Source organism: Procambarus clarkii, unplaced genomic scaffold, assembly GCF_040958095.1.
Source record: "Procambarus clarkii isolate CNS0578487 unplaced genomic scaffold, FALCON_Pclarkii_2.0 HiC_scaffold_1024, whole genome shotgun sequence".
Lineage (NCBI taxonomy): Eukaryota > Metazoa > Arthropoda > Malacostraca > Decapoda > Cambaridae > Procambarus > Procambarus clarkii.
The window spans coordinates 21,071-35,983 of NW_027190056.1; the positions used below are offsets into that span (position 1 = coordinate 21,071).

Here is a 14,913-nt window from a genome sequence, read left to right on the forward strand (position 1 = left end):
TTCCACACTTATATAAATAGACAAAAACTTCACCCTATATAACCTATCTCAGAAAACAAACAAAATCAATTAATATTGCACTAACTGGCAACCCCCCATTCATAAAATCAACTTCTTTCCTTCCAGACCGACCGACCATCGTATTTGCTGCTCGCACATAATCTTTAATCTAAAGTTATTAAATGATATTACTCACCTCACTCTCCTTCTTTCTCCTCCTTCCTTCCTTCCTTCCTTCCTTCCTTCCTTCCTTCCTTCCTTCCTTCCTTCCTTCCTTCCTTCCTTCCTTCCTTCCCTCTAACTCGTTCCAGTTGTTCAGCTTCGACCCATCAAACCCGGACTCGACTGACGACTCACTTCTGCTGCTCGTTCCAAGGTTTTTTCCTCATACGATGCTGGCTGGTGTGAAGTAATTACTGCAAATCAAATTAACACGATTCATTAATGTACATAACCAATTAACATCATCGTCTCCTACTTGATTTTGACTAGTTGATAGGGTTGTTTTTGGTCTCCCCGAAGGGAGTGGACCGATCCCAGAGGTACTGCAATACCGGGCCGATCCGCGGCAAAGGTGGAGCAAGCTCCTAGCACTTCGCCATGTTGCAAAAAATCAGTTTAATATCAAGGATCCCACATGGGGATCGTATCAGATATAAAGCTGATAAGAACAGATACTACACTTTGATCTAAGCCGATAGGCCGAGAAGCGATAGGAGTCATGGTTGCTCTGCAACACCAGGCAACAATTGCGGCTGGAAACCACGTAGCGAGTTTCAATTGCAAAAGGGCATGTGATTATCGTTGGGTAATATTCGAATTCAAGCATACATATAAACGCCATGCAGTAAAGGCTTTAACTATTTCTTACCTGATCAATGAATTTATATATATATGCAAATTCATGATATTACATGGTTTCGTTCATGAGTAGTGAATATGTAACTGGCGGCAAAGTGGTAAACAGACTCGCGTGGCGTTTCACGAATTCGCTCCTGGCCAGGGAGTATAGCGCTTAACTCTAATATATAAACCTTCATTTGTCATGTGTCTTAAGGTAGCTACAGCTTTTGAAAAGTACAATAACGAATTAAAAGTGCAAGGGGCCTGTTATCGCCAACGCTCGTCAACAAATATAAATAGGAGACGTTCTCTCTCTCTGATACCATAACAGAAAACGAACAGCACTATTACGCGCCAACTATTACATTTTTGTATATATATCACGACTTTTTCACATCTAACACTTTGCTTGATACATCGTTTTCATAAACCGGAGACGAGGCGAAGTGAGGCAGGGCTGGGTGACGAGAAGCGAGAGGCGAGAGGCGAGAGGCGAGAGGCGAGAGGCTAGAGGCTAGAGGCTAGAGGCTAGAGACGAGAGACGAGAGACGAGAGACGAGAGACGAGAGACGAGAGACGAGAGACTAGAGACTAGAGACTAGAGACTAGAGACGAGAGACGTGACGCCATGCCATGCCATGCCATGCCATGCCATGCCATGCCATGCCATGCCATGCCATTCAATGCCTTGTGATTCAATACCATGCAGTTCAATGCGATGCGATGCAATGACATGCGATTCGATGCCATGCGAGGCGAGGCGAGGCGAGGCGATGCATCATCTAACATAACGTGATTCCCTGGAAAACGACTCTGTTGTTGAGTGAACAACAAAGTTAAGATATAACAAGATGTAAGTAATTCGAGAAGTCTGAGTACTGTAGGTACTATTGCAAATTCATTGCTTAATATATGTGAATGTGTACGAAATCCATCCATCGCTTTTACCGAGTATACAAATACTCACTCATTGTTGGTGTTTAGGGAGGTAAATGAAGTATTGCAAAGCTAATTACGAAACTAGCTTTCACAATGACATTTGGTGGTTGGTCGCTTTGCAAATTATAGTAGATTCTATATCAATTTTATTCGTTATTTTACGTGAATGAATGAATGAATGAATGAATGAATGAATGAATGAATGAATGAATGAATGAATGTGTGCCTGCATACATTGCCTAAATAAAATATGTAAATATACGGACGGTGGTGGCGTTTAGAGAGGTGAATGAATCATTTGAAATCTAATTAGGAAACTAGCATTAAAATGGAGAGAGGTGAGAGTGCAGGTGTGCTTGAACTTGGGTGGGTTCTGGGTTTCGTTGACGTATATATTACAGGTGAATATGTGCATCGAATGCTCGATTGAAGTATATAAATACACATTGTTAGTGTGTATTGAGGTAAATGATGGACTGTAAAGCTAATCAAGACACTAGAATTCACTTTGAGGCTAGTGGCTGGCCGGCTGGCAAGCGTGGAAGTGGCAAACGATCGTTGAGTTGCCGTGTAAGACCACACCAAAGCAACACCTCCCTCCATCTCAAGTCGAATTTCGTCTTTATTACGCATTGGTACATTGCAGCAATGGTAAATTAAATAGATAAACGTCTGATCTTGATGTGTGTGTGAATATAATTTCGCTGTCAAAGCCGACTAAGGAATTCCGAGTGATATACACACCACTCCACACTCACAAGGGAGAGTGAGTAAGTAATTTCGTAAAAAAAGAGAAGAGCATGCCAACAATGGGTAACTATTATAGTTAGGTTCTCGATCATAGTAAACCCGTTGATTTAGAGTTTATTTGCACAATGACCACGTCATATTAGATGCCATTTAAATACCAAATCCAGTTCTCCACTAAACGCAAACACAAGCCTAACACTATTCAACCCATCTCTACCAGCCTTTTCATAACCAACCACTAAGCTACCTAAACCAGTTTCCACACTTATATAAATAGACAAAAACTTCACCCTATATAACCTATCTCAGAAAACAAACAAAATCAATTAATATTGCACTAACTGGCAACCCCCCATTCATAAAATCAACTTCTTTCCTTCCAGACCGACCGACCATCGTATTTGCTGCTCGCACATAATCTTTAATCTAAAGTTATTAAATGATATTACTCACCTCACTCTCCTTCTTTCTCCTCCTTCCTTCCTTCCTTCCTTCCTTCCTTCCTTCCTTCCTTCCTTCCTTCCTTCCTTCCTTCCTTCCTTCCTTCCCTCTAACTCGTTCCAGTTGTTCAGCTTCGACCCATCAAACCCGGACTCGACTGACGACTCACTTCTGCTGCTCGTTCCAAGGTTTTTTCCTCATACGATGCTGGCTGGTGTGAAGTAATTACTGCAAATCAAATTAACACGATTCATTAATGTACATAACCAATTAACATCATCGTCTCCTACTTGATTTTGACTAGTTGATAGGGTTGTTTTTGGTCTCCCCGAAGGGAGTGGACCGATCCCAGAGGTACTGCAATACCGGGCCGATCCGCGGCAAAGGTGGAGCAAGCTCCTAGCACTTCGCCATGTTGCAAAAAATCAGTTTAATATCAAGGATCCCACATGGGGATCGTATCAGATATAAAGCTGATAAGAACAGATACTACACTTTGATCTAAGCCGATAGGCCGAGAAGCGATAGGAGTCATGGTTGCTCTGCAACACCAGGCAACAATTGCGGCTGGAAACCACGTAGCGAGTTTCAATTGCAAAAGGGCATGTGATTATCGTTGGGTAATATTCGAATTCAAGCATACATATAAACGCCATGCAGTAAAGGCTTTAACTATTTCTTACCTGATCAATGAATTTATATATATATGCAAATTCATGATATTACATGGTTTCGTTCATGAGTAGTGAATATGTAACTGGCGGCAAAGTGGTAAACAGACTCGCGTGGCGTTTCACGAATTCGCTCCTGGCCAGGGAGTATAGCGCTTAACTCTAATATATAAACCTTCATTTGTCATGTGTCTTAAGGTAGCTACAGCTTTTGAAAAGTACAATAACGAATTAAAAGTGCAAGGGGCCTGTTATCGCCAACGCTCGTCAACAAATATAAATAGGAGACGTTCTCTCTCTCTGATACCATAACAGAAAACGAACAGCACTATTACGCGCCAACTATTACATTTTTGTATATATATCACGACTTTTTCACATCTAACACTTTGCTTGATACATCGTTTTCATAAACCGGAGACGAGGCGAAGTGAGGCAGGGCTGGGTGACGAGAAGCGAGAGGCGAGAGGCGAGAGGCGAGAGGCGAGAGGCTAGAGGCTAGAGGCTAGAGGCTAGAGACGAGAGACGAGAGACGAGAGACGAGAGACGAGAGACGAGAGACGAGAGACTAGAGACTAGAGACTAGAGACTAGAGACGAGAGACGTGACGCCATGCCATGCCATGCCATGCCATGCCATGCCATGCCATGCCATGCCATGCCATTCAATGCCTTGTGATTCAATACCATGCAGTTCAATGCGATGCGATGCAATGACATGCGATTCGATGCCATGCGAGGCGAGGCGAGGCGAGGCGATGCATCATCTAACATAACGTGATTCCCTGGAAAACGACTCTGTTGTTGAGTGAACAACAAAGTTAAGATATAACAAGATGTAAGTAATTCGAGAAGTCTGAGTACTGTAGGTACTATTGCAAATTCATTGCTTAATATATGTGAATGTGTACGAAATCCATCCATCGCTTTTACCGAGTATACAAATACTCACTCATTGTTGGTGTTTAGGGAGGTAAATGAAGTATTGCAAAGCTAATTACGAAACTAGCTTTCACAATGACATTTGGTGGTTGGTCGCTTTGCAAATTATAGTAGATTCTATATCAATTTTATTCGTTATTTTACGTGAATGAATGAATGAATGAATGAATGAATGAATGAATGAATGAATGAATGAATGAATGTGTGCCTGCATACATTGCCTAAATAAAATATGTAAATATACGGACGGTGGTGGCGTTTAGAGAGGTGAATGAATCATTTGAAATCTAATTAGGAAACTAGCATTAAAATGGAGAGAGGTGAGAGTGCAGGTGTGCTTGAACTTGGGTGGGTTCTGGGTTTCGTTGACGTATATATTACAGGTGAATATGTGCATCGAATGCTCGATTGAAGTATATAAATACACATTGTTAGTGTGTATTGAGGTAAATGATGGACTGTAAAGCTAATCAAGACACTAGAATTCACTTTGAGGCTAGTGGCTGGCCGGCTGGCAAGCGTGGAAGTGGCAAACGATCGTTGAGTTGCCGTGTAAGACCACACCAAAGCAACACCTCCCTCCATCTCAAGTCGAATTTCGTCTTTATTACGCATTGGTACATTGCAGCAATGGTAAATTAAATAGATAAACGTCTGATCTTGATGTGTGTGTGAATATAATTTCGCTGTCAAAGCCGACTAAGGAATTCCGAGTGATATACACACCACTCCACACTCACAAGGGAGAGTGAGTAAGTAATTTCGTAAAAAAAGAGAAGAGCATGCCAACAATGGGTAACTATTATAGTTAGGTTCTCGATCATAGTAAACCCGTTGATTTAGAGTTTATTTGCACAATGACCACGTCATATTAGATGCCATTTAAATACCAAATCCAGTTCTCCACTAAACGCAAACACAAGCCTAACACTATTCAACCCATCTCTACCAGCCTTTTCATAACCAACCACTAAGCTACCTAAACCAGTTTCCACACTTATATAAATAGACAAAAACTTCACCCTATATAACCTATCTCAGAAAACAAACAAAATCAATTAATATTGCACTAACTGGCAACCCCCCATTCATAAAATCAACTTCTTTCCTTCCAGACCGACCGACCATCGTATTTGCTGCTCGCACATAATCTTTAATCTAAAGTTATTAAATGATATTACTCACCTCACTCTCCTTCTTTCTCCTCCTTCCTTCCTTCCTTCCTTCCTTCCTTCCTTCCTTCCTTCCTTCCTTCCTTCCTTCCTTCCTTCCTTCCTTCCCTCTAACTCGTTCCAGTTGTTCAGCTTCGACCCATCAAACCCGGACTCGACTGACGACTCACTTCTGCTGCTCGTTCCAAGGTTTTTTCCTCATACGATGCTGGCTGGTGTGAAGTAATTACTGCAAATCAAATTAACACGATTCATTAATGTACATAACCAATTAACATCATCGTCTCCTACTTGATTTTGACTAGTTGATAGGGTTGTTTTTGGTCTCCCCGAAGGGAGTGGACCGATCCCAGAGGTACTGCAATACCGGGCCGATCCGCGGCAAAGGTGGAGCAAGCTCCTAGCACTTCGCCATGTTGCAAAAAATCAGTTTAATATCAAGGATCCCACATGGGGATCGTATCAGATATAAAGCTGATAAGAACAGATACTACACTTTGATCTAAGCCGATAGGCCGAGAAGCGATAGGAGTCATGGTTGCTCTGCAACACCAGGCAACAATTGCGGCTGGAAACCACGTAGCGAGTTTCAATTGCAAAAGGGCATGTGATTATCGTTGGGTAATATTCGAATTCAAGCATACATATAAACGCCATGCAGTAAAGGCTTTAACTATTTCTTACCTGATCAATGAATTTATATATATATGCAAATTCATGATATTACATGGTTTCGTTCATGAGTAGTGAATATGTAACTGGCGGCAAAGTGGTAAACAGACTCGCGTGGCGTTTCACGAATTCGCTCCTGGCCAGGGAGTATAGCGCTTAACTCTAATATATAAACCTTCATTTGTCATGTGTCTTAAGGTAGCTACAGCTTTTGAAAAGTACAATAACGAATTAAAAGTGCAAGGGGCCTGTTATCGCCAACGCTCGTCAACAAATATAAATAGGAGACGTTCTCTCTCTCTGATACCATAACAGAAAACGAACAGCACTATTACGCGCCAACTATTACATTTTTGTATATATATCACGACTTTTTCACATCTAACACTTTGCTTGATACATCGTTTTCATAAACCGGAGACGAGGCGAAGTGAGGCAGGGCTGGGTGACGAGAAGCGAGAGGCGAGAGGCGAGAGGCGAGAGGCGAGAGGCTAGAGGCTAGAGGCTAGAGGCTAGAGACGAGAGACGAGAGACGAGAGACGAGAGACGAGAGACGAGAGACGAGAGACTAGAGACTAGAGACTAGAGACTAGAGACGAGAGACGTGACGCCATGCCATGCCATGCCATGCCATGCCATGCCATGCCATGCCATGCCATGCCATTCAATGCCTTGTGATTCAATACCATGCAGTTCAATGCGATGCGATGCAATGACATGCGATTCGATGCCATGCGAGGCGAGGCGAGGCGAGGCGATGCATCATCTAACATAACGTGATTCCCTGGAAAACGACTCTGTTGTTGAGTGAACAACAAAGTTAAGATATAACAAGATGTAAGTAATTCGAGAAGTCTGAGTACTGTAGGTACTATTGCAAATTCATTGCTTAATATATGTGAATGTGTACGAAATCCATCCATCGCTTTTACCGAGTATACAAATACTCACTCATTGTTGGTGTTTAGGGAGGTAAATGAAGTATTGCAAAGCTAATTACGAAACTAGCTTTCACAATGACATTTGGTGGTTGGTCGCTTTGCAAATTATAGTAGATTCTATATCAATTTTATTCGTTATTTTACGTGAATGAATGAATGAATGAATGAATGAATGAATGAATGAATGAATGAATGAATGAATGTGTGCCTGCATACATTGCCTAAATAAAATATGTAAATATACGGACGGTGGTGGCGTTTAGAGAGGTGAATGAATCATTTGAAATCTAATTAGGAAACTAGCATTAAAATGGAGAGAGGTGAGAGTGCAGGTGTGCTTGAACTTGGGTGGGTTCTGGGTTTCGTTGACGTATATATTACAGGTGAATATGTGCATCGAATGCTCGATTGAAGTATATAAATACACATTGTTAGTGTGTATTGAGGTAAATGATGGACTGTAAAGCTAATCAAGACACTAGAATTCACTTTGAGGCTAGTGGCTGGCCGGCTGGCAAGCGTGGAAGTGGCAAACGATCGTTGAGTTGCCGTGTAAGACCACACCAAAGCAACACCTCCCTCCATCTCAAGTCGAATTTCGTCTTTATTACGCATTGGTACATTGCAGCAATGGTAAATTAAATAGATAAACGTCTGATCTTGATGTGTGTGTGAATATAATTTCGCTGTCAAAGCCGACTAAGGAATTCCGAGTGATATACACACCACTCCACACTCACAAGGGAGAGTGAGTAAGTAATTTCGTAAAAAAAGAGAAGAGCATGCCAACAATGGGTAACTATTATAGTTAGGTTCTCGATCATAGTAAACCCGTTGATTTAGAGTTTATTTGCACAATGACCACGTCATATTAGATGCCATTTAAATACCAAATCCAGTTCTCCACTAAACGCAAACACAAGCCTAACACTATTCAACCCATCTCTACCAGCCTTTTCATAACCAACCACTAAGCTACCTAAACCAGTTTCCACACTTATATAAATAGACAAAAACTTCACCCTATATAACCTATCTCAGAAAACAAACAAAATCAATTAATATTGCACTAACTGGCAACCCCCCATTCATAAAATCAACTTCTTTCCTTCCAGACCGACCGACCATCGTATTTGCTGCTCGCACATAATCTTTAATCTAAAGTTATTAAATGATATTACTCACCTCACTCTCCTTCTTTCTCCTCCTTCCTTCCTTCCTTCCTTCCTTCCTTCCTTCCTTCCTTCCTTCCTTCCTTCCTTCCTTCCTTCCTTCCTTCCCTCTAACTCGTTCCAGTTGTTCAGCTTCGACCCATCAAACCCGGACTCGACTGACGACTCACTTCTGCTGCTCGTTCCAAGGTTTTTTCCTCATACGATGCTGGCTGGTGTGAAGTAATTACTGCAAATCAAATTAACACGATTCATTAATGTACATAACCAATTAACATCATCGTCTCCTACTTGATTTTGACTAGTTGATAGGGTTGTTTTTGGTCTCCCCGAAGGGAGTGGACCGATCCCAGAGGTACTGCAATACCGGGCCGATCCGCGGCAAAGGTGGAGCAAGCTCCTAGCACTTCGCCATGTTGCAAAAAATCAGTTTAATATCAAGGATCCCACATGGGGATCGTATCAGATATAAAGCTGATAAGAACAGATACTACACTTTGATCTAAGCCGATAGGCCGAGAAGCGATAGGAGTCATGGTTGCTCTGCAACACCAGGCAACAATTGCGGCTGGAAACCACGTAGCGAGTTTCAATTGCAAAAGGGCATGTGATTATCGTTGGGTAATATTCGAATTCAAGCATACATATAAACGCCATGCAGTAAAGGCTTTAACTATTTCTTACCTGATCAATGAATTTATATATATATGCAAATTCATGATATTACATGGTTTCGTTCATGAGTAGTGAATATGTAACTGGCGGCAAAGTGGTAAACAGACTCGCGTGGCGTTTCACGAATTCGCTCCTGGCCAGGGAGTATAGCGCTTAACTCTAATATATAAACCTTCATTTGTCATGTGTCTTAAGGTAGCTACAGCTTTTGAAAAGTACAATAACGAATTAAAAGTGCAAGGGGCCTGTTATCGCCAACGCTCGTCAACAAATATAAATAGGAGACGTTCTCTCTCTCTGATACCATAACAGAAAACGAACAGCACTATTACGCGCCAACTATTACATTTTTGTATATATATCACGACTTTTTCACATCTAACACTTTGCTTGATACATCGTTTTCATAAACCGGAGACGAGGCGAAGTGAGGCAGGGCTGGGTGACGAGAAGCGAGAGGCGAGAGGCGAGAGGCGAGAGGCGAGAGGCTAGAGGCTAGAGGCTAGAGGCTAGAGACGAGAGACGAGAGACGAGAGACGAGAGACGAGAGACGAGAGACGAGAGACTAGAGACTAGAGACTAGAGACTAGAGACGAGAGACGTGACGCCATGCCATGCCATGCCATGCCATGCCATGCCATGCCATGCCATGCCATGCCATTCAATGCCTTGTGATTCAATACCATGCAGTTCAATGCGATGCGATGCAATGACATGCGATTCGATGCCATGCGAGGCGAGGCGAGGCGAGGCGATGCATCATCTAACATAACGTGATTCCCTGGAAAACGACTCTGTTGTTGAGTGAACAACAAAGTTAAGATATAACAAGATGTAAGTAATTCGAGAAGTCTGAGTACTGTAGGTACTATTGCAAATTCATTGCTTAATATATGTGAATGTGTACGAAATCCATCCATCGCTTTTACCGAGTATACAAATACTCACTCATTGTTGGTGTTTAGGGAGGTAAATGAAGTATTGCAAAGCTAATTACGAAACTAGCTTTCACAATGACATTTGGTGGTTGGTCGCTTTGCAAATTATAGTAGATTCTATATCAATTTTATTCGTTATTTTACGTGAATGAATGAATGAATGAATGAATGAATGAATGAATGAATGAATGAATGAATGAATGTGTGCCTGCATACATTGCCTAAATAAAATATGTAAATATACGGACGGTGGTGGCGTTTAGAGAGGTGAATGAATCATTTGAAATCTAATTAGGAAACTAGCATTAAAATGGAGAGAGGTGAGAGTGCAGGTGTGCTTGAACTTGGGTGGGTTCTGGGTTTCGTTGACGTATATATTACAGGTGAATATGTGCATCGAATGCTCGATTGAAGTATATAAATACACATTGTTAGTGTGTATTGAGGTAAATGATGGACTGTAAAGCTAATCAAGACACTAGAATTCACTTTGAGGCTAGTGGCTGGCCGGCTGGCAAGCGTGGAAGTGGCAAACGATCGTTGAGTTGCCGTGTAAGACCACACCAAAGCAACACCTCCCTCCATCTCAAGTCGAATTTCGTCTTTATTACGCATTGGTACATTGCAGCAATGGTAAATTAAATAGATAAACGTCTGATCTTGATGTGTGTGTGAATATAATTTCGCTGTCAAAGCCGACTAAGGAATTCCGAGTGATATACACACCACTCCACACTCACAAGGGAGAGTGAGTAAGTAATTTCGTAAAAAAAGAGAAGAGCATGCCAACAATGGGTAACTATTATAGTTAGGTTCTCGATCATAGTAAACCCGTTGATTTAGAGTTTATTTGCACAATGACCACGTCATATTAGATGCCATTTAAATACCAAATCCAGTTCTCCACTAAACGCAAACACAAGCCTAACACTATTCAACCCATCTCTACCAGCCTTTTCATAACCAACCACTAAGCTACCTAAACCAGTTTCCACACTTATATAAATAGACAAAAACTTCACCCTATATAACCTATCTCAGAAAACAAACAAAATCAATTAATATTGCACTAACTGGCAACCCCCCATTCATAAAATCAACTTCTTTCCTTCCAGACCGACCGACCATCGTATTTGCTGCTCGCACATAATCTTTAATCTAAAGTTATTAAATGATATTACTCACCTCACTCTCCTTCTTTCTCCTCCTTCCTTCCTTCCTTCCTTCCTTCCTTCCTTCCTTCCTTCCTTCCTTCCTTCCTTCCTTCCTTCCTTCCTTCCCTCTAACTCGTTCCAGTTGTTCAGCTTCGACCCATCAAACCCGGACTCGACTGACGACTCACTTCTGCTGCTCGTTCCAAGGTTTTTTCCTCATACGATGCTGGCTGGTGTGAAGTAATTACTGCAAATCAAATTAACACGATTCATTAATGTACATAACCAATTAACATCATCGTCTCCTACTTGATTTTGACTAGTTGATAGGGTTGTTTTTGGTCTCCCCGAAGGGAGTGGACCGATCCCAGAGGTACTGCAATACCGGGCCGATCCGCGGCAAAGGTGGAGCAAGCTCCTAGCACTTCGCCATGTTGCAAAAAATCAGTTTAATATCAAGGATCCCACATGGGGATCGTATCAGATATAAAGCTGATAAGAACAGATACTACACTTTGTACTTTGTACTACACGAGAGACGAGAGACTAGAGACGTGACGTGACGTGACGCGATGCCATGCCATGCCATGCCATGCCATGCCATGCCATGCCATGCCATGCCATGCCATGCCATGCCATTCAATGCCTTGTGATTCAATACCATGCAGTTCAATGCGATGCGATGCAATGACATGCGATTCGATGCCATGCGAGGCGAGGCGATGCATCATCTAACATAACGTGATTCCCTGGAAAACGACTCTGTTGTTGAGTGAACAACAAAGTTAAGATATAACAAGATGTAAGTAATTCGAGAAGTCTGAGTACTGTAGGTACTATTGCAAATTCATTGCTTAATATATGTGAATGTGTACGAAATCCATCCATCGCTTTTACCGAGTATACAAATACTCACTCATTGTTGGTGTTTAGGGAGGTAAATGAAGTATTGCAAAGCTAATTACGAAACTAGCTTTCACAATGACATTTGGTGGTTGGTCGCTTTGCAAATTATAGTAGATTCTATATCAATTTTATTCGTTATTTTACGTGAATGAATGAATGAATGAATGAATGAATGAATGAATGAATGAATGAATGAATGAATGAATGAATGAATGAATGAATGAATGTGTGCCTGCATACATTGCCTAAATAAAATATGTAAATATACGGACGGTGGTGGCGTTTAGAGAGGTGAATGAATCATTTGAAATCTAATTAGGAAACTAGCATTCAAATGGAGAGGGGTGAGAGTGCAGGTGCGCTTGAACTTGGGTGGGTTCTGGGTTTCGTTGACGTATATATTACAGGTGAATATGTGCATCGAATGCTCGATTGAAGTATATAAATACACATTGTTAGTGTGTATTGAGGTAAATGATGGATTGTAAAGCTAATCAAGACACTAGAATTCACTTTGAGGCTAGTGGCTGGCCGGCTGGCAAGCGTGGAAGTGGCAAACGATCGTTGAGTTGCCGTGTAAGACCACGCCAAAGCAACACCTCCCTCCATCTCAAGTCGAATTTCGTCTTTATTACGCATTGGTACATTGCAGCAATGGTAAATTAAGTAGATAAACGTCTGATCTTGATGTGTGTGTGAATATAATTTCGCTGTCAAAGCCGACTAAGGAATTCCGAGTGATATACACACCACTCCACACTCACAAGGGAGAGTGAGTAAGTAATTTCGTAAAAAAAGAGAAGAGCATGCCAACAATGGGTAACTATTATAGTTAGGTTCTCGATCACAGTAAACCCGTTGATTTAGAGTTTATTTGCACAATGACCACGTCATATTAGATGCCATTTAAATACCAAATCCAGTTCTCCACTAAACGCAAACACAAGCTTAACACTATTTAACCCATCTCTACTAGCCTTTTCATAACCAACCACTAAGCTACCTAAACCAGTTTCCACACTTATATAAATAGACAAAAACTTCACCCTATATAACCTATCTCAGAAAACAAACAAAATCAATTAATATTGCACTAACTGGCAACCCCCCATTCATAAAATCAACTTCTTTCCTTCCAGACCGACCATCCATCGTATTTGCTGCTCGCACATAATCTTTAATCTAAAGTTATTAAATGATATTACTCACCTCACTCTCCTTCTTTCTCCTCCTTCCTTCCTTCCTTCCTTCCTTCCTTCCTTCCTTCCTTCCTTCCTTCCTTCCTTCCTTCCTTCCTTCCTTCCTTCCTTCCTTCCTTCCTTCTAACTCGTTCCAGTTGTTCAGCTTCGACCCATCAAACCCGGACTCGACTGACGACTCACTTCTGCTGCTCGTTCCAAGGTTTTTTCCTCATACGATGCTGGCTAGTGTGAAGTAATTACTGCAAATCAAATTAACACGATTCATTAATGTACATAACCAATTAACATCATCGTCTCCTACTTGATTTTGACTAGTTGATAGGGTTGTTTTTGGTCTCCCCGAAGGGAGTGGACCGATCCCAGAGGTACTGCAATACCGGGCCGATCCGCGGCAAAGGTGGAGCAAGCTCCTAGCACTTCGCCATGTTGCAAAAAATCAGTTTAATATCAAGGATCCCACATGGGGATCGTATCAGATATAAAGCTGATAAGAACAGATACTACACTTTGTACTTTGTACTACACGAGAGACGAGAGACTAGAGACGTGACGTGACGTGACGCGATGCCATGCCATGCCATGCCATGCCATGCCATGCCATGCCATGCCATGCCATGCCATGCCATGCCATTCAATGCCTTGTGATTCAATACCATGCAGTTCAATGCGATGCGATGCAATGACATGCGATTCGATGCCATGCGAGGCGAGGCGATGCATCATCTAACATAACGTGATTCCCTGGAAAACGACTCTGTTGTTGAGTGAACAACAAAGTTAAGATATAACAAGATGTAAGTAATTCGAGAAGTCTGAGTACTGTAGGTACTATTGCAAATTCATTGCTTAATATATGTGAATGTGTACGAAATCCATCCATCGCTTTTACCGAGTATACAAATACTCACTCATTGTTGGTGTTTAGGGAGGTAAATGAAGTATTGCAAAGCTAATTACGAAACTAGCTTTCACAATGACATTTGGTGGTTGGTCGCTTTGCAAATTATAGTAGATTCTATATCAATTTTATTCGTTATTTTACGTGAATGAATGAATGAATGAATGAATGAATGAATGAATGAATGAATGAATGAATGAATGAATGAATGAATGTGTGCCTGCATACATTGCCTAAATAAAATATGTAAATATACGGACGGTGGTGGCGTTTAGAGAGGTGAATGAATCATTTGAAATCTAATTAGGAAACTAGCATTCAAATGGAGAGGGGTGAGAGTGCAGGTGCGCTTGAACTTGGGTGGGTTCTGGGTTTCGTTGACGTATATATTACAGGTGAATATGTGCATCGAATGCTCGATTGAAGTATATAAATACACATTGTTAGTGTGTATTGAGGTAAATGATGGATTGTAAAGCTAATCAAGACACTAGAATTCACTTTGAGGCTAGTGGCTGGCCGGCTGGCAAGCGTGGAAGTGGCAAACGATCGTTGAGTTGCCGTGTAAGACCACGCCAAAGCAACACCTCCCTCCATC

At 41.5% G+C, this 14,913-nt stretch overlaps 6 non-coding genes across 6 annotated transcripts; all 6 read right to left on the reverse strand.

Moving 5' to 3' along the window:
* Positions 1 to 520: 520 nt before the first annotated feature.
* On the reverse strand, positions 521 to 714 carry LOC138361966 (U2 spliceosomal RNA). The gene has a single exon (XR_011227318.1). It is a non-coding gene; the product is annotated as a U2 spliceosomal RNA (small nuclear RNA).
* Positions 715 to 3,305: 2,591 nt separating this feature from the next.
* On the reverse strand, positions 3,306 to 3,499 carry LOC138361968 (U2 spliceosomal RNA). The gene has a single exon (XR_011227319.1). It is a non-coding gene; the product is annotated as a U2 spliceosomal RNA (small nuclear RNA).
* A 2,591-nt stretch (positions 3,500 to 6,090) lies between these two features.
* Positions 6,091 to 6,284, reverse strand: LOC138361969 (U2 spliceosomal RNA). Its single transcript, XR_011227320.1, has one exon. It is a non-coding gene; the product is annotated as a U2 spliceosomal RNA (small nuclear RNA).
* Positions 6,285 to 8,875: 2,591 nt separating this feature from the next.
* LOC138361970 (U2 spliceosomal RNA) lies at positions 8,876 to 9,069 on the reverse strand. Its single transcript, XR_011227321.1, has one exon. It is a non-coding gene; the product is annotated as a U2 spliceosomal RNA (small nuclear RNA).
* A 2,591-nt stretch (positions 9,070 to 11,660) lies between these two features.
* LOC138361971 (U2 spliceosomal RNA) lies at positions 11,661 to 11,852 on the reverse strand. The gene has a single exon (XR_011227322.1). It is a non-coding gene; the product is annotated as a U2 spliceosomal RNA (small nuclear RNA).
* A 1,908-nt stretch (positions 11,853 to 13,760) lies between these two features.
* LOC138361972 (U2 spliceosomal RNA) lies at positions 13,761 to 13,952 on the reverse strand. Its single transcript, XR_011227324.1, has one exon. It is a non-coding gene; the product is annotated as a U2 spliceosomal RNA (small nuclear RNA).
* Between the last annotated feature and the right edge of the window lie 961 nt (positions 13,953 to 14,913).